The sequence below is a fragment of the Mytilus galloprovincialis genome, chromosome 8 (genome assembly GCF_965363235.1).
Source record: "Mytilus galloprovincialis chromosome 8, xbMytGall1.hap1.1, whole genome shotgun sequence".
Taxonomy (NCBI): domain Eukaryota; kingdom Metazoa; phylum Mollusca; class Bivalvia; order Mytilida; family Mytilidae; genus Mytilus; species Mytilus galloprovincialis.
Genome location: NC_134845.1, coordinates 30545985 through 30564858, shown reverse-complemented (window position 1 = coordinate 30564858; position 18874 = coordinate 30545985). Strand labels below are relative to the sequence as shown.

Sequence of the window (18874 nt, the reverse complement as noted above, 5' to 3'; positions counted from 1 at the left end):
TTATATCAAATGTTTGGACGGGTTGTTGTCTCTTTGACATATTCTCCAAATTTCCAATTTTATATCAAATGTTTGGTCGGGTTGTTGTCTCTTTGACATATTCCCCATTTCTATTCCCAATTTTATATAAAATGTTCAACTACATGTATCAAAATTAACAAACATGAATACCATATATATACCTGTAACAATAGTTCTGGAATTAAACATGGTCAACTATATACATATATATTTACATCTGTTCTTCTTAAACTGCTACAGACCTAAAACAAACAAAAAACACATTATCATACATGTAATATGATAGAAGTGTTATGATCTTGATAATGGTAATTCTCATTTGAATGGTTTTAAACTAGTTATTTTGGGGCTCTTTATAGCTTGCAGTTCTGTATGAGTCAAGGCTCTGTGTTGAAAGCCATACTCTGACCTATAATGGTTTACTTTTACAAATTGAGACTTGGGAGGAGAGTTATCTCATCATGCTCATTGGCACTCATACCACATCATCTGATACCAAATGACCTAGTACGTACATAGATATATGTAAGAGTAAAATCTATGTTAGGCACTCAAATCTGTAGCCTGTTGTATTTTCAAATCCCTTTCCATTTATACTTTCATACAGCAAATTAGTTTGGCAGGGCCTGACCCATCAGAATGACAAATAAGAAACAATTATTATTTTTTTGTAACAAAAAGTAGAAATATAAATTTCACTGTTTGGTCTTCAAAATGTTTTTGACAACACAATTATTTCCTCAAAGATGTTTTGTACATTTTGCAGTCAACACATATAGAACTGTGCAGAGAAAAGAACAGACATAGATTTGAGGCTTTCATATACTTTATATTTGGATCTCATCCTATTCAAATAAAACACATGGAGAAACCCCTATGTTACTTTTTTCTCCTAGTTACTAGTTGAAGGCAACGTAATGATAAAATTTTTAAATGACACTATTGCTGAATTTAAAATTGATATATATATGTAGGACTCAAATCTATGGTGGGCTCCAAATCTATGGCATATTCCTAATCTATGGCAAATGTGATGTCATGCCATCCCAAATCTATGGCAAGTTTTGTAATTTCCTAATCTATGGCAGATTTTTTATGTTTCCAAATCTATGGCAAATTTTGAGTTAATGGAAAACAATGCAGTACATATATGATCAATGACTTGTCTGAAACCAGACGAAATCTATGACATGTCTATAAACATTTGTGAAATAATGGTCAACCAAATCTTGATGATTAACCAAGTTTTTTTTTGTAAATGATGAATTCCTCAATAATGACTTCAGCCTTGAAATGTTGTGCCCATGAAAATTTTAAAAATATATATAATCATGGTACCTATATTTAAACCATTCCTAAGACCAACAAGTAAGTCCCTTAACAAAAAAAAAGTTAAAAAAAAAATAAAAAAATAAACAGTTTGAATTTTCAAATAATATTTATTTCATTGTTAATACATCTTTTTTATTTGTTGACAATTTAAATCAAACAGATATCCGTTAATTTTACCTTTAACTTAATAAACTTTGCCAGCTGTAAATAGTAAAATATTTACTCCTTTTTTAATAATCCAGTACTGAAACAAGTGGTGGACTAGCTTATTCGTCGCGGGTTCGGCCAGTACAGCACATTTTGCCTCTCTTCCAAATAATAGGTCACATCTTCCTTTAAACCATCCGCAAATTGTTGTTCATGATAATACCTTTATCTGGAATCGTGTTCGAATCTATGAGCCTTCGTTTATGGCAGCAACCATGTAATATTGTGTTATTCCATTGTGACGCAATTTAAACATCTACCATAGATTTGGAGAAAACAAAAATCTGCCATAGATTTGAGTTGTTTAGCGTTTGAAGCGTCACATTTGCCTTAGATTAGGAATCTGCCATAGATTTATAACCACCATAGATTTAAGTCCTACATATATATGTGGATTTTTTTTTGGAAAAAAAGTTTGTTTCCAGTTTTTGGAGAAAAAAATAATTTGTTTTTAACCCTTAGAAAAACAAAGTTTGTTTCACCCAATATAATGCTAAAATTGAAAGAAAAAATTGTTTCAACTTGATGACGAAAAAATAGATTGTTTTTCGCCAAAGGCAAAAAAAAGGTTTGTCAGGGGAAAAAATCTATACACCCCCCCCAAAAATCAAATGGTTGCTGCCTTAGAGAATGATGAAAGGAGCCAAGTTAATACAAGGGCACAGGAAATTATCTTTGATTTTCCATCAAATAGTTGTTCCCCCTGAGTCAGATTGCTTTGAAATCATAACGGTTCTCAAGATATAGAGCGGACACGATCTTTACCATAAGACATGGGGTTGACAACTGAAACAAAATTTTTGACCTTGATCTTTGACCTAGGAAGTTGCATATAAATTATGAAACACACCCTGGTTTTGGTTAATATACATATTAAGTATAAACTTTGAAATCATAACGGTTCTCCAGATATAGAGCGGTCACAGTCTTTACAATAAGACATGGGGTTGTCAACTGAAACCAAAGTTTTTTTACTGTAAACTCGGAAGTTGTACAAACATTATGACACCCCCTCTGGTCTTAGTTAATATACATGTAAAGTATTAAGTATGAAATTATTATTAGAACTGTTCTCTAGATATTGAGCGGACAGTTTGTTATGGACAGACAGACTGATCACTATAAGCCAACAAACTGCTTCGCTGAGCACAGCTGCATACAACCACAGATGTCCAAACCTGAACAGTTGAGGCAAAAATGAACACTGCTTCGCCGAGCCCAGCTGAATATGACCGCAGAGGTCCAACCCTGAACTGTCAGAATTGAAAAAACGGACACAATAATCGCGCTTGATACAGCTCTGAATTTGGATTGTAATTTTAAAATATTTGACACATAATAGGTTTCTGACACAGAATAACTGTAGTCAAATAACTTAGAATTGGTTATATGAGTTAAATTTATATTCAAGTTTTGGCTTTTGACTAATACACTATGCTGTTGCGAATTGTACCCCCACCCCCAAAAAAAAAATTTACACCCTTTTGTTTTTTGCTGTAGTGCAACACACTATTTAATTTCTGTTGCATATTGATCCCCTCCCCCCAAAAAAAAAATATCTGAAGAATTTTTTTTTTATTTATGAAATTTTAAACGAGAAAAAAATATGCCCCCCCCCCCCCCCCCCCCCCCCCCCCAAAAAAAATCTTTCCCTTAAGATACGGCTATAATCTCATTTTTTTTCTTATATTTTATTTGTACAATATTTTAATGAGCCAGGATTTACCACTGCAATGGTAATCCAAGGTTCCACTGTTTAATGTAAGCTAATCTATATGTTTTAGTTAGCCCTTTTCATTTCTCAATCAAAGTCATTCATCAGAAAACTAGCCAATACAAACAATTTGAGTTATTAACCCAGTATCACTTAAAAAGTCTTTCAGTATGTACAATCTTTTCAAAAAATGCACTTAATAATCCATTGAATGTATACCGATTGATATTCTATCATTGATATATATGAGATTTTGGTATAAGTTGTTTTTTGCATGAAACTAGCTAAGTACATGTAACTCAAGTACTCTCAGATCAGTAATTTTTGTTTTTAGTGTTTTCGTTTTGTTTGTTTTACCTTGTATTCAGAATATTTGATAAGTAATATCCTTTTCAACCGATGTTTTTAATTTGTTATATTGTGCTGTTTCACTACAATCACAGGATAGATGAAAGTTCAGAGCTCTTCCAATATGCTTGTCCCTGCACATTCCGTGTTTTCTTGTCCCCAATCAGCTGCATAAGATTATTGTTAGTTGCCATATATCAGGCTTGTTTTACATTATTGACTTGTAGTACATCTGGCAGTTGGTTTTCTTATTTAAATTGTTTAGCATTTTGTTATGTCTGCTACATTTAATTTCCTATGCAGCATGAGTTTTGCTCAATTTTGGAAGGATGTAAGCTGTAAAGCAACCTTTTGTTGTTAATGTGTATTGTTTGGTCTCTTATGTAACAGATTGGCAGTCATATCACATCTCCTTATTTCAAAATACAAAAAAGCATGTAAATTAAAAGATGAATCTGAGGTATAAAGAAACACCAATTATCATAATATATATTTAATAATCATTTATAATATTATATGCCATTGTGAATCTTTGTAATTGTAATGTATAGACCAGGTGTACACAGTTATTCATATTACGAATTTTGATCCTGTGTCATACAGTGTGTAATATTCTATTTCAGAGAAAATTAAAGAACCTGAGAAATTTCTATTTGTATTTATAATAATATATACGTACTAGAAAATGTAAATAATAATAATACTAACACTTTATTCCAAATCTATAGAAACAGCTCATACATTGATTTGTTATCATGGTTATAGGACATGTAGGATGTACATTGTATAGTATGCAATGTTTAACAAACTAATTATATATGCCATAAATATGTTGTTTAAAATTTGTTCAAAAACATCTAAATGTACATGAGATAAATACACACATACACAACAGAACTATAGCATGTATAGTGCATACTTGTAGGTTAGCCAGTAACAACCAATACATGTAGGAAAAGGGGGGTCAGTATTTACAATATTTTTTTTATTTCACATTATAATTTTGGACAAAGGATAGACAGTCTGTTAATTAGACTACAATGAATGTCTCTTGTAGTTAATAATGAAGTATTTTCAATACAATGAATTGTCTGCCAGGTAACCTTAGGGAGTTTGGATTGTATTTTTGCTTATGTATAATATTTTATACAATGTTAGCAAAATCGAATTGATGGATAACATGAAAATTTCGTTTGTCCTCTAAAGGTCATTATCAACAAACCTGAATAGTGTTCTGTTTATTAAACTTTCCGTTCATACATTAAACTGACCGGAAGTAATAACGTACGTTTATTTATATAAACACTGTAAGCCTTTATGTATATTAAACTCCATTTAATTACAAATCTTACTTGTGTATACATATGCTTACTCGTTTTGCTTAATGTAGCTTAACTGTCTCGCTTGTCACCGTCAAGGTCATAGGTACTTAAGCACATATTCCGTTAAAATATATTGTTTCCGTGATCAATAACAAAGTTAAATTGTTATTCTATATGATAATTTGATATCAAATAAACACACGCTCTTAATTACATTTAGAAATATAGTACTTTTTAGCGATTCTTCAGCTTTACCACAAAACGTTATGTATTAATAGCGTTGCTACAGAAAAATAAGTTTTGCATTTATTCCGCCGTAACACGGGTTTTAAAGATAGATTTTCACACTTGACTTAATTTCAGATACTTAATATACATTCAAACGATAATACTAACGATAGTGGGACTTAACTCCAGTCTTCGATTAACTAAAATAAGGAGGAATTTATTTTCATCCTAACTTACATTTTTCCGCCATTATGGGTAGAAATGCATGAGGACGCGATGCAACATGGGAAATATCCGCGCGACAAACAGCCACGTGTTCAGTGGATTATCACATGACCTTAGCTGTTAGCTTTTTATGATCGATTTCTACGTTCCTGACCATTCTCTATCATATTTCGAAAGTTGGTAAGTTCAAGTATATTTATATGATTACAACATTTCTTTCGATTTCATTCAAGTATAACATTGTGGAAGGTGTCTAAATCATCGTAAATTGTTCCATATTTTTAATGCAAGATAAAAATGTAATTTGACCTAATTATATTACTGTAAACAAACATTTTGACTTCAGAGATTTGATATATATAACATTTACAAATCAATCAAATGATCGTAGTAACACTATTGATTACTATTGATTTTAATTGATTGTTTGTTAGAGTGGGTTTCCTTATTTGAATCATTATACGAAGGAAACGATAAAGGTGTGGTCTTGCATAACACAGTCACTTGATGTTTACAAATATACGATACAGTGTTGTTGTCATAACAGTGACGGTAACCATTCGCCGTGAATTTTGTCCCAAATGTACGACGAAGTTCATTAATTTATGCACAGCAATTACCTGCAACGATAACAATATGTAAACAATTAAAGTATTACATTGACCTTGAGCTTTTTAAGTGATGCATGTTGGATTAACCAATAAATGATGTAAATTATACTCATCAGCCTTTTGACATGTTGCTGTCAAATTATGTTTAAAACGATTATTTTTACCTTTTTTCAGAAATTTAGAAGAACAAGTCCTTTAAAGAATTTGGAACAACTATAAATTATTGGGAAGGAACAGATTTTCAATATAATTCGGCATTTTTAATTTCGCGTTTTGCAAATAAAGAGAATTATCATAATACTGAAATACTGGTAGTATTGGTATAAGCTTGTGATTTCGAGCTTTCGACCGAGGGGAGAGGGATATTAAGAAGTCATGACCATTTAGAAGCATAAAAAATGTGATACATATTTTACAAGCATTTGCGTCACAGCAATTTACACGGCTAAAACACATGCAATAAGTGTTTATTTAATTAAGACTTATTTATCCTGATTTAAATCAAAACACATTGTGACCTTAAAGCATCGACAATGGCAGCTGGTGGTTCCGCCCGTCGGGATGATAACGAATTTTCTTTCCATGTTATTTTTTTATTTTCACATTACACTAGGACAGCTGCACTAGGACCCCCTTTTAAAAAAGTTATGAAATTTTGAAGCATATAAAGAGGAAATCTTAAAATCTATTGTTTTGAGATCGAATATATATTATATATACCATAAGTGGGTCGTTAATCAATATTTAAAGATTAAAGCTACTAGAGAGTAACCGTCAATACTGAACAAAAACGGAGAGAGCACCCTCTACTATCATCTAACCTTTAAAAATCTTCGTCACGAGTTAATAGACCATAAAAGTCGTGTTAAGTTAGATTTGGTGTAAACCATTGTAAACACTCACGGGAAAATACTACCAATTTATAGAATGTAGAACAACGATGATGCACTTTAAAAGATAATGGTCATTGGTGTAAAAAACTTTGTAGGATGTTTTTGAAAAATTAGGGAGTTGATCATGACCCTATTGAAGAAAAAGCAAAATACCGAAAATCTTAGTACATCAAATCCATCAAGTATTTTTATCAAGATTTAGGGAATAGTATAACATATTAAGATCGTCGTGGGAGATAAGATTATAGGGTAAGCATATACATCAACTTCTGTTTTAATATCATATTGGTAAGAACAAAAACATTTCTGAAAAGTGAAATATGAAAGAATATATTGTAAAAAAAACAAAAAAAACACCATCGCTGAACAAAAGAAAAATTCGCCTGTGAACCGTACAATGATTGTTTGCGGCCATGCCTTGGTCGCGTTTACAAACAGTTTCAGAAAGTAACACATGCAGTTATATTGTTAACTGTGCTGATGCACACATATACCACAAGACGACGTGTCACTTGTTTCCCATATATAACATTTTACAGTTGAATTTTATAATTTTTGTATAGCTTCATTGGCAATGTTTTCCAATCGTCATCAGTACTTCTGTTATTATTGATATCAGAGGGCGAATTTAGGTGGGACACGACAGGCAGGCGACTTTAAAACTATCAATGCATGTTGTTCAGGTATGAAATCGACAAAAATTGGGAAAGCAAAACATGAAAATGCGGAAATGTCCGATGGCGGAGACTGTCATATCAGGACCCACATTGGTCCTAGGTGGTCCATCGATCCATTGACCACTCAGCACATTTTCACGCTAACCTACCCCTCGAATGCAAAATCTTGAATCCGCAGACATGGCTTAAATCGTGCATGTAAGAATGTGTCTTGCGCTCTTTCAGATTCTCACTACTAAATGAGGCGGCTCTTTCTTGCACTATACTTAACGAACTTTATTTAATTTGACGTTCGTATACATAACACGGTTAATAAGTTACCTACAATCAGCCAACTTGTATGATCAATCAATGGGTGGGTACAGCACCACCCACACAAAAAAACGTCTTAAAATAAACTCCATCTTTATTTCGCGTTCCGATGATTCAAATTAAGTGTTTGCCAAGTTCGGGTTTAGTTTTCAGATGCAAAAAAGGTGGAGTACTATAGATCACTATATGTACTCGAACCTCCGTGGCTCTTGGTCAAAACAAGTTGTTGATATTTGAATGATTTTTTTATTATTATTACTCACTTTAATTTAAACTATATATGGAAGAACTTTTTTATTTAAATTTTTTGTAATGTTGAATACTGTCTTAAGATGAGTAATAGGATAACTATATTAAGTCTGTGCGTACCTTGCAATGTTTTCATAGATAAAGGAAGATGTGGTGTGAGTGCAAATGAGACAACTCTCCGTCCAATGTCTGTCAGACAGTTTTCATATGACCTGGACCTTATTTCATGGATCAGTGAACAAGTTTAAATTTTCGTGGCATATAGCAGATACTATAAGCAATAGGGTCTTCTATATTTGGCGTATTGAATAATTGACATTTTTTTCATGTTTCAATGGTAAAAGCTGAAGTTTTTATACGACCGCAAAAAAATTGTGTTCGTATATTGGTATCACGTCGTCGTCGTCGTCAGCGTCGTCCGAAGACACTTAGCTGCCGGACAATTACTGAAGTTTGAGTGAATGGATCTCTATGAAATTTAAACACAAGGTTTGAAACCACAAAAGGAAGGTTAGGATTGATTATTGGGGTTATGGTCCCAACAGTTTAGGAACGAGGTACCAAAAAGGGGTCAAATTAATTATGATTCTTGTTTCCAGACATTAACCTGTGTGTCAGTGTATGGATCTGAACTTACACCACAAGGTTTCATACCAAAAAGGAAGGTTTGGATTGGTTTTGGAGGTTATGGCAAAAAACTGTTTAGGAATTAGGGACCAAAAACAACACTTTTCTAATACTTTGATGAAAATTTCTTATTTCTTGACCAATTTTAATGGGGTTTATTCTTGAATTCTGAATCTAACCATGTATTAAGTTTTTGGAATTTGGTCCTTGTTTTTATATTGGTCCACATGAGGCGAAAAGGTTCCAAAATTGAACTTTGGTTGATTTCATAAAAAAATGAATTATTGAGGTTATTTGATATGCCGAATCTAACCGTGTATTTAGATTTTTAATTGTGGGTCCCGTTTTCAAATTGGTCTACATTAAGGTCCAAAGGGTCCAAAATAAAGTCCAAAATAAAACTAAAAAAGTTTGATTTTAATAAACAAAATGAATTCTTTGGGTTCATTGATGTGCTGATTCTAAACATGTTATTTGATTTTTGATTAAGTGTCCAGTTTTCAAGTTGTTCCAAATTAGGGTCCAAATTTAAATTTTGTTCGATTTCAACAAAAATTGAATATATGGGGTTCTTTGATAAGTATTTAGATTTTAGATATTTGGGCCCTGTTATCAAATTGGTCCCCATTGAGGTCAAAAGGGTTCCAAATTAAACTTTGAATGAATTCATCAAAGATTAAATTCTTGGGATTCTTTGATATGCTGAATCAATCTATGTATTTAGATTTTGGATATTGGACCATAATAGGTACATTTAAATTTTTTAAGTTCATTAGACCACATTCATTTTGTGTCAGAAACCAAGGTGTGTCAAATATTTAATCACAATCCAAATTAAGATATGTATCAAGCTTGAATTTTGTGTCCACACTGGCCCCAATTGTTCAGAGTTCGACCTCTGCGGTCGTATCAAACATTGTGTTTTGGTCTAATTTCTACTATATATGCAATTAGTCAACTATTCTCGCAGGTTTTATTTTAATTGTCACCTCATTTTAATGTTTCATTGCTCAGTGTTAAGTTTGTATTCACACGCCGTAGCGGAGGTGACATTAAGTTTAACCCTTGTTCGTCTGTACGTCTGTCCGTCCGTAGTCCGAAAAATTGGTTTCAGTTCTCTTACTTAACTTTGCCTCAACCAATTATTATGAACATTATACACAATCCTAATTACCACAAAACACAACACTGTCACAGATTAAATTAAGTTTGAATTTGGTAGCGTCACTTTTGAAATTCCAGAGTTATGACCACTTACGAATGGAAAAGACGCTGAATGTTTTCATGGTTAAGTTGGTTTTTTTTGGATACTGTGAGCAATAGGTCAACTATATTATGTATCGCATAGATTGATTGTAAGGTGTACATGTCTGTCAGGCATGGTTCATTGATCAATGATTAGCTTTCTAGATTTTAGGAAACTATAAGCATTAGGTCAACTATGTTTGGTGTATTGTAAGTATACATGTATTTCACGTTTGGTTTATCTGACCTTGACCTCATTTCCAAAATTTTTGGGACCCTTTAATGCAGAAAAATGTTTTTTTTCGGTTTTCGGTCATAGGACGGTTTAAAGAAGAGCTACATGTAGATAGGACTTATAAAAAATTTATGAACGTAAAACTATTAATACTTGAATCTTCTGAATAGAGTAAATCATGGTTAATACATAAACAACACATTTTTGAATTACAGAATTTACTCTACATTGACCAAAATCTGCTCTTCGGGTCTAAGCAGAAACGAACTTCTCTATTACTTTGTCAACATTCACACTGAAATCCCGATTAATATGCAGTAATGCTAGCGATGATAACCTGTCGTTGTTCATTGTTGATCGTACATTTGTTTTCAACAGACTTAATACACTGATAGATCTGCATGGTAGCACTCGCGAGATGTTATAAACCAGCGTACGTGTTCTCCATCGAGCGACCTCCCGATTGAAATTGTCCGCCAAATACATACCAGGTCATTTTGTATGTCTCAGACAATGTTGAGAATTATTCGTTGGTTATATTTCCTACAACACGAGGAAACAGATACGACACAAAGAAGCTATTTTCTGATAATACCAGACACCCTCTACTCTCCAATTCCATTATCATATGGTCTACGTGTATGAACGCAAAATATAATGAGACTTTCCAATGCTGTTTTGGCGTGTTTTCCGGGTGATTGGCTCTGATAGTCTGTCGAATACATCGCCTCGCCATATTTTCAATAATATCAAAGGGTTTCGATAAATCTAATGGTCGATTGGTACATCGCATCGCAAACAGATAAGCCGTACTCTGTAAAATGTGCTCCGAAACTACACGTCTTAGACTGAGTATAATAAATTCAAATCTGGTAAAAGATACAAGTTACTGTCCGATTTTTACATGATCTCCAATAAAACGTTTATTTTGAAATGCCGTTATTTAATGACAGTTCATCAATTAAAAAGTGACAACATATGTGTTTCCTTTAACCATAATTAATTTATAAATTTTTATTTTGGCATTTTTTTTTTGCTTGCCGAATCGATGTGCACGCAACTGCGTGTTAGCGTATAGGGAGCTACGCGCCTGCAAGTTACCTAGCTGCACAGTGTAACTTAGAACGCACATGGTCTGGAGGAATATGCCAACCAATCACAAACCTTTATTACCTACTTGACACGAATCACTTTTTCATAGATCTTTTTTTTTTTAAGCACATTTTTATGTATTTTCACAATTTTAATAATTTTTTGAAAGTATCAATTATTGTACTTCCGTTTCGATATTATGGTATTGAGAATATAATTGTGTCAGGATTCCAGATTAATTAAGTTTAACCCCTGTACGTCCGTTCGTAAGTCCTGAAATTGTTCCCGTCTTTTTTAAGTTTGCCTGAACCAAATGTCATGAAACTTGTACACAATGCTTAAACCACAAAACACAGTTCAAGTTTGAATTTTGGTGGCGTGAATAACAATGTTTTAGAGTAATGCCCCTTTACAAACCTAAAAAAGTTTATTTTTTCGTTTCCGTTCAACCAAATGTTATCAAACTTATATATACACAATACTTCTAACCACAAAACTCAGATCAAGTTCCAATTTGGGTAGCATCAATTTTATCGTTCTTGAGTTATACATTCCTTTTATAAAGTTGTATGCAAGCGGGGTCATAATCTGTCCCATGGACACATTCCACATTTATTTTGGTATAACATATAAAAGATAGATATTAACACTATATGGTTCAGCTAACAAGGTTTAGTAATAAGTTAGCATGTTTGAAATTGTCAATTGGACCATAAAGAAACAATTGCCCATGAAAGATTTTTTTACCCACTTTTGCGTTTTTGTCGAGCCTGCAGAAAGCTCGACATAGGTTTAGTGATTCGGCGGCAGCTGCGTTAACTAACTTCTAAAAATCTTTATATTTTAGAAGGTGGAAGGCATGGATGTTTCATACTTTGTATATAGATGCCTTATGTGACGAACTTTCTGTGTCACATATCCTCATTTTCATGGTTCAGTGACTACAGGATAAAAAAGTTAATATTTTTTGTAATGTTTATTTCTCTCTTATTATTAGTTATATGATAACTATATTTAGTATGTACGTACCTTGTAATGTCCGCATGCCCGTCAGACAGTTTTCACTTAACCTCCACCTCATGTCATGGGTCAGTGAACAAGGTTAGGTTTTGGTGGTCAAGTCGTACATGTCTAACTGGCAGTTGTCATCTGAACTTGACCTCATTTTCATGGTTCAGTGGTTATATAGTTATTTTTTTGTGTATTGGTCTGTTTTTTCTTATACTGTATGCAATAGGTCTACTATATTTGGTGTATAGAAGGATTGTAAGGTGTACATGTCAAACTGGCTGGTTAAATCTGACCTTGACCTCATTTTCTAAGTTCAGTGGTCAAAGTTAAGTTTTTTACTTTTGGTCTTGTACCATATGCAATAGGTCAACTATGTTTTGGTGTATGGAAATGTTGTATGATGTGCCTGTCAGTCTTGCAGGTTTTATTTGACCTTGATCTCATTTTCACAGTTCATTGCTCAGTGTTAAGTTTTTGAATTTTGGTCTGTTTTACTTAAACTATATGTAATAGGTCAACTATATTTGTTGAATCCAAGGATTGTAAGCTGTACGTCTGTCTAGTATGGTTCATCTGAACTTGAACTCGTTTTCATGGTTTATTGGTCAATGTTTAGTTTTCTTGGTTAAGTCTGTTTCTTAGAAACTATAAGAAATAGGTCAACCATATTTAGTGTATTGAATGATTGTAAAGTGTACATGTATTTTTTTCTTTGGTTTATATGTACTTGACCTCATTTTCATGGATAATATTAAATTTATGTGATAGTTGTAGTAAACCTTTATATTTAGGACGATCAACAAAATATTAATTGTTAGTAATGAAGGCGAGACATTTCTGCATGTGCACTCTTGTTGGAGAAATATTAGATTCAAAATATGTCCAGCACATTAAGACATACACATAAGTCTATTTGGCCATAACTGTCAACCGACACTTAATAGGAGTTATTTCCCCTGTATGATATTTTTTTCTCATTTTAGCATTTCTGTTGAGCCTGCGACCTTACAGGTGTCTCTGCCCCTAAACGACATGTTTTACTATTTTTTTGGCATTTTTTTTTACAAAAGTTGGAGAGATACTGTTTAACAGTAAGAAATCAGCAAATTCAGAACTACAAAACTGAATGGCCATTTAATGATGATTTAGCAAAAACATACGTAGACAAGAAAAGTGAAAATACCAAAACATTATCAGCAAGACAAGAATCTACCAACTTGTCACAAAATCAAAAATATCAAAACAAAGAAAGAAAAACAAACAAATTATATAGCTGTGGTTTTATGTCAACTTATAACAGGAAAACTGCCCTTGTACGACAAGTTCATCCTTATTGCATTTCGATAAACCTAAATATAGAGAGAAACTGTAATGCTTCAATATATGTTTATCTGCGTTGGTTCGTATGTCCGTAATACCTTTCGTCCCCATAACAAAAAGGATACATAATGTTCTCCGTAACACAACAGTTCTCCTTAATTGTTTTTGACTATAAACTGCACAAAAATCACATGCTGATGGAAAAAATCATTTTCCTAGATAGATGACCATCCTTTTTGTCGAGCCTGCGATTGACCTCATTCTTATGGTTCAGTGACTACTTGAAAAAAAGTTTATGATTTTTTTGTAATGTTAATTTCTCTTTCATTATGAATAAAATGATATAGTAAGTTACTATATATTGTATGAGCGCACCTTGCAAGGTTCTCATGCCTGTCAGACTGTTTTCATCTGACCTCGATCTCATTTCATGGTTAAGTATACAAGGTTTATTTTTCAAGTCCCTATCTCAGATACTATAGAAGAAGAAGATGCTTTATTTCCATAAAATGGACTCACAAGGAGCATAATATAATATCATTGTAATATTATTTTACAAATATAATAAACAATGCAGTAAACATAGTTACAAACACAAATAAGAAACAACTTTTTTCACATATATGTAATAGGCCTACTGTATTTGATGTATAGAACATGTATCATCTGATCTTGGCCTCGCATGATTTGCATGGTTCAGTGGCAGGTAAAAGTTAAGTTTTTCTGTTTTGGTCTATTTTTTTCTCCACGCGTCACGTCCGTCCGGTCTGGTTAGCGCTCTCGTGTGAACAATTCTTCATCGTCACTTAAAGTTAACTAGCGAGTTCTTGTCAATTTTTTATAAAACTTATATCATAGGTTTATATCAGCATTGTCTTGGATATTAAAGTTCGAAAATCAGTGCCGATCAATCATTTTTATACGCCCGTTTACGGTATTTTACGTATTATGATATACCGTTGTCCGTCGGTCCGTCAGTCGTCAACATGTCGGCCATTAATTCAAAAACGCTTTAACCTTCTTTTTCTTTTCTTCGTAAATTCCTCCGCAACGGAGCACCCGTGTCACACGGTAGTAAAAAAAATAGTTCTTATATTTTAATGTTAAAAGAGTATTAGGTGAAGGGATATATTTACAGGCCATTATTTATCTTTTTATTAAAATTTAAAACACTAAAAAACAGAACATTTGCTATGTTAAATGAGTTTTAAATAGGATGTTGATAAAATAAAAGATTTAAAATAAATACGATTGGTGCTCAAGAATTTACAGTGATAATGTTTACATCAGTTTAAATCATAATTATTGCATTATTTACATGTATATGGTAACTCATAAAATTTAAAGGTGATTTATTTTAATTGGCTATATCCTTAAAAATGGTTACGAATGGTTGTAAAAGATAAAAAAGAAAATAAATAATAATAAAAGCTTCCACAGGTTTGGTCTTGATATATGTAAGTGTCCTTAATCTGTGGTCCTTATCAAGCCTTATATTACACGATTTAAACTTTTAATGCTTAAATTCATTAAAATTTAAAATATAAAATTTTATATAAAAAAAATTTACAACCATTAGAGTTTGTGTCCATTGGGTGATTACCATTTTATAAAGTCTTAATCCTCTTTTGTAGCAGTATTCTGTTTGTATGAAGTCCATAGCATAGATCTCTGCTAATATTTTCAATTTGCACAGTTGTCTCTGGACTAAAGTTCATTTCATTGGCTACTTTTGTGCAGTCGATAATTATTTGAATTATTAAGGACTGGTTCCCTATGAAAGTATCATTCCATTTGTTATCTCCAACAGACTGTATAATGATTTTTTTCAAATCCGGGAAAATGTTTTGCCTTTTTTCGTGCAGAGCTGGGCACTTGAGTAGGAAGTGTTCTAATGTTTCTGTTTCAAGCTGACACAGAGTACAGTGTGCTTTTTCTTGTTCCCTTTTGAATTTCTGTATGTCACATTCTAAAAGGTATGTACCAGTCAGTAATCTGGCTTTGATTTGTGCCTTTTTTACCTCGTATGTTACTGATGGTAGAGAGTTCCATACTGGGTGAGTCTGGTGTATTTTGAGATCTGTTGTATTGCAGAATTTCAAAGTGGATTTTTCCTTCATATCGGTTTGTAGCTTACTTGTCCATTTATCGGCTATGGCTATATTAATTTGTTTTTTCCATTGAAATTTTGTTGGAAGTTTTTCTTTTAGCTCATGAATTGGAGTTAAGCTGTAGTACTGTAAGATTTCTTGCACCCTTGGAAAGAAACTATCTGGATTTTCTGAGTTAACAATCAGTTGTCTTTCCATTAGATTCCTTAGTTTGGTGTTTTCACTTGCTAGGATAGAATATAGCAGGCTAAGTTGCCTCTTGTGAAGTTCAGCTTCAATTGGTATTGCGCCAATAAGCATATATACAGCCGCTGTTGAAGTTCTTATTGGAAGGGATTGGAAACATCTGATAGTTTTGATGTGGAATTGCCTTAATTCTCCTATTTGTGTCAAATTCAGAGGAAGTATTTCAAGTCCGTATAGCAGTCTTGGAAGTACGTAAGCTTGGTAGATCTTGTAAGATGTTTTGGGGTTAAGACCTCGTTTACCATTTAGTCCCACTGGAATTAGAGAATACAGAGTCTTTCTTGCAATACTTATATGTTCTTGTATATTTATTCTTGATTCGTTTTTAGATGCTCTTATGATTCCTAAATGTGTTGCTTGGTTATCAGTTTGTATTGCTTCATTTCCTAATCTGATTATTTCTGGTTGATATTTCGACTTCGTTCTTTCTGTCTTTATAAGAGTGCTTTTTTGAGGATGGATATTGTACCTGTGTTCACAGGAATATTTATATGCTATGTCAAGCATTGCTTGAATCTCTGTTTCATCTGTTGACATCAGCACAATATCATCTGCACATAATGGGCTCCCACAGTATTCTAGTCCTATTGATAGTCCTAAGGCTCTTTTTTCTAGTTCTTTTGGTAATTCATTGATATAAGATTTGTAAAAATGAGTGGATAATACACCTCCCTGTCTGACTCCCTGTTTTATTGGAAATTTTTTACTGAAGTGATTATTCCATTTTACTTCCGTTGACATATTTGAGTACAGATTTTGAATTACTTTCCAAACATCTGCTGGAACTTCATAGTATAATTTTTCTAGCAGGATCATATGATGTACTACATCAAAGGCCTTTTGACTGTCAAGGGTTGCTAGAAATAGGTTTTTGTTTTGTTGTTTTGCATGAAGTATGCCTTCAGAAACAATAAGAGCTGCCATGATTGGTGAGAGACCTGTTGTAAAGCCAAATTGGAGTTCCGTCTGATTAGCATTCAAGTCAGGCATTTTTTCTAATAATGCATATTCAAAAATTTTCCCCAAGACAGAGGTGACTGTAATTCCTCTGTAGTTTGTTGTTAAGGTTGGATCTTTTTTCTTTTTATGAACAGGAGTAAGGATGCCAGTTTTAAATATCTCGGGTATTGTCCCTGTCAGCATGATATTGTTAAAGAGATTAGCAATATCTGGTAATATTGTATTACCGGCATATTTAAAGTGCTCTGCTGTTAAGGAGTAGCCATCCTCTGTTTTCCCTGTATTCAGTTCATTGATGGCTTTTTTTATCTCTTCTTCAGTAAATTGGGTAATGTCATTTCTATTGATGGCAGCTTGATGTACAATTGAGTTGATTAGATTGTATCTAAATTCACATTCTTCCATATATTCTGAGTCGAAATGTTCTTCTGTAGCTGGAGTTGCTAAAGTTTCGTAGAATTCTGCAAAGATTTCAGTTTGCTTTTCTTGTTCTACAATATCATCTCCATTTGTATCCTTTATTATTAGTGTTGTTGAGTTGTCAGATTGTGCCCTGTTTTTCCTAATTAATCGGTGGAAAGTTTTTGAGTCAGGATTATTCATCATGTTATTGTAAAATCTTTGGCTATCCAGATGATCTTCCTGGCGGACTTGTTTTCTTGCTTCTCTTTTGCATTTTTTCATTTCCGTGTATACTATATTATCCTGCTCTTTGGGTCTTCCATTTTGTTTCCAGCTATAAAATGCATTCTTACTTTTTGATATGAGCTCTTTAACCTTCTCAGAGGCTTTCCAATTTGGTCCTTTTAAAGAGACTATTTTTTTCTTGACATTTGTATTGCTGGCGTTGGATAGAATATTGATGATGTTAAATGCCTGTTCTTCTATGTCTACTTTAGAGTCAGTGGTGTTACCATGTTCCTGTAGTGTTTCTATAGCTTCTTGATAAGACCCTATATTGGTTTCTTCCCATTTGAGTATGGTTTTTTGTTTTGACTTTTTTCCTTTGATCTTATCAGACGCTATCGAGATATTAGTTTTCGCTCTTATTGGAACATGTGCTGATCCATTTGAATGGTACTGGTCTTCTATTATTGTACTCCTTAATAAGTCTGTATCTTTCTTCTCCAGGATATAGTCAATTTGTGAGCATGATTTACCATTATGGTGGTAAAAAGTAGAGTCTTGGGTGTTCTCAAATGTGTGGTTCAGATGATGTTTCCTGCAGAACTCTTTCAGAAGTTTATCATGGTTGTTATTTCTGGTTGCTATTAATGAACCATTTAGGTCACCGGTTACAATAATACTATGAGTGTTATCATACTTGTCTATTATTGATGAGATTTTATCTAGATGTTCTCTATATTGAGGTTCAGATCCTGTCATCATTGTTGGCATATAATTGTTGATGATTAATAGTTGATGAGTCTCTGCACATATTTCAATTACCACTATTCTTTCCTCTTTTTCAAGTTTTTTTATTTTGTGTGAAAAAATTTTGGGCCAGAGAGTTATAACACCTCCATTTCCTCTTCTATTGTGATTTTCTATATCAATGTTGTTATCATCAAAACAGGAGATATGGCAGTCATGATCAGGTGCTATATTTTGTAAGACGTCGGACTCATATCCATGTAGCCAATGTTCTTGAAGACATATAATACTTGAATCAGACTGTAATTCTTTGAGATATGGGGTGTTACCTTTGATCCCTTCAATATTGAAGGAGACAATCTCTAGCATTGTCTGTTGGTTCTTCCTATTTGTATTTCTTCTTGATTGATGTCTGGGGGTATTGGAGTCCCTCTCATCTCTAAAAAAGAACTTGGAAGATGCATTCTATTTTTCTCATTGCTTCCTATAGTAATCTTTTGTTCTAGTATATTGC

The 18874-nt window shown here is 33.0% G+C and overlaps 1 protein-coding gene and 1 long non-coding RNA gene across 4 annotated transcripts in view; one reads left to right on the top strand and one right to left on the bottom strand.

The window, feature by feature from the left end:
• LOC143085542 (uncharacterized) overlaps positions 1–5434 on the bottom strand; it is a 44521-nt gene extending 39087 nt beyond the window's left edge. For 2 of the 3 annotated variants that reach the window (XM_076261960.1, XM_076261962.1), the window contains exons 1-2: positions 5341–5426; positions 183–263 (exon numbers count right to left, since the gene is read on the bottom strand). The gene's annotated coding sequence lies outside the window, so the exon portion shown is untranslated. Of the gene's footprint in view, positions 1–182; positions 264–5340 lie in introns of all 3 variants that reach the window. The other variant, XM_076261961.1, reaches the window with a different exon arrangement.
• A 14-nt stretch (positions 5435–5448) lies between these two features.
• On the top strand, positions 5449–6306 carry LOC143085544 (uncharacterized). Its single transcript, XR_012981361.1, has 2 exons — positions 5449–5577; positions 6183–6306. It is a non-coding gene; the product is annotated as an uncharacterized LOC143085544 (long non-coding RNA).
• The last annotated feature ends 12568 nt before the right edge of the window (positions 6307–18874 follow it).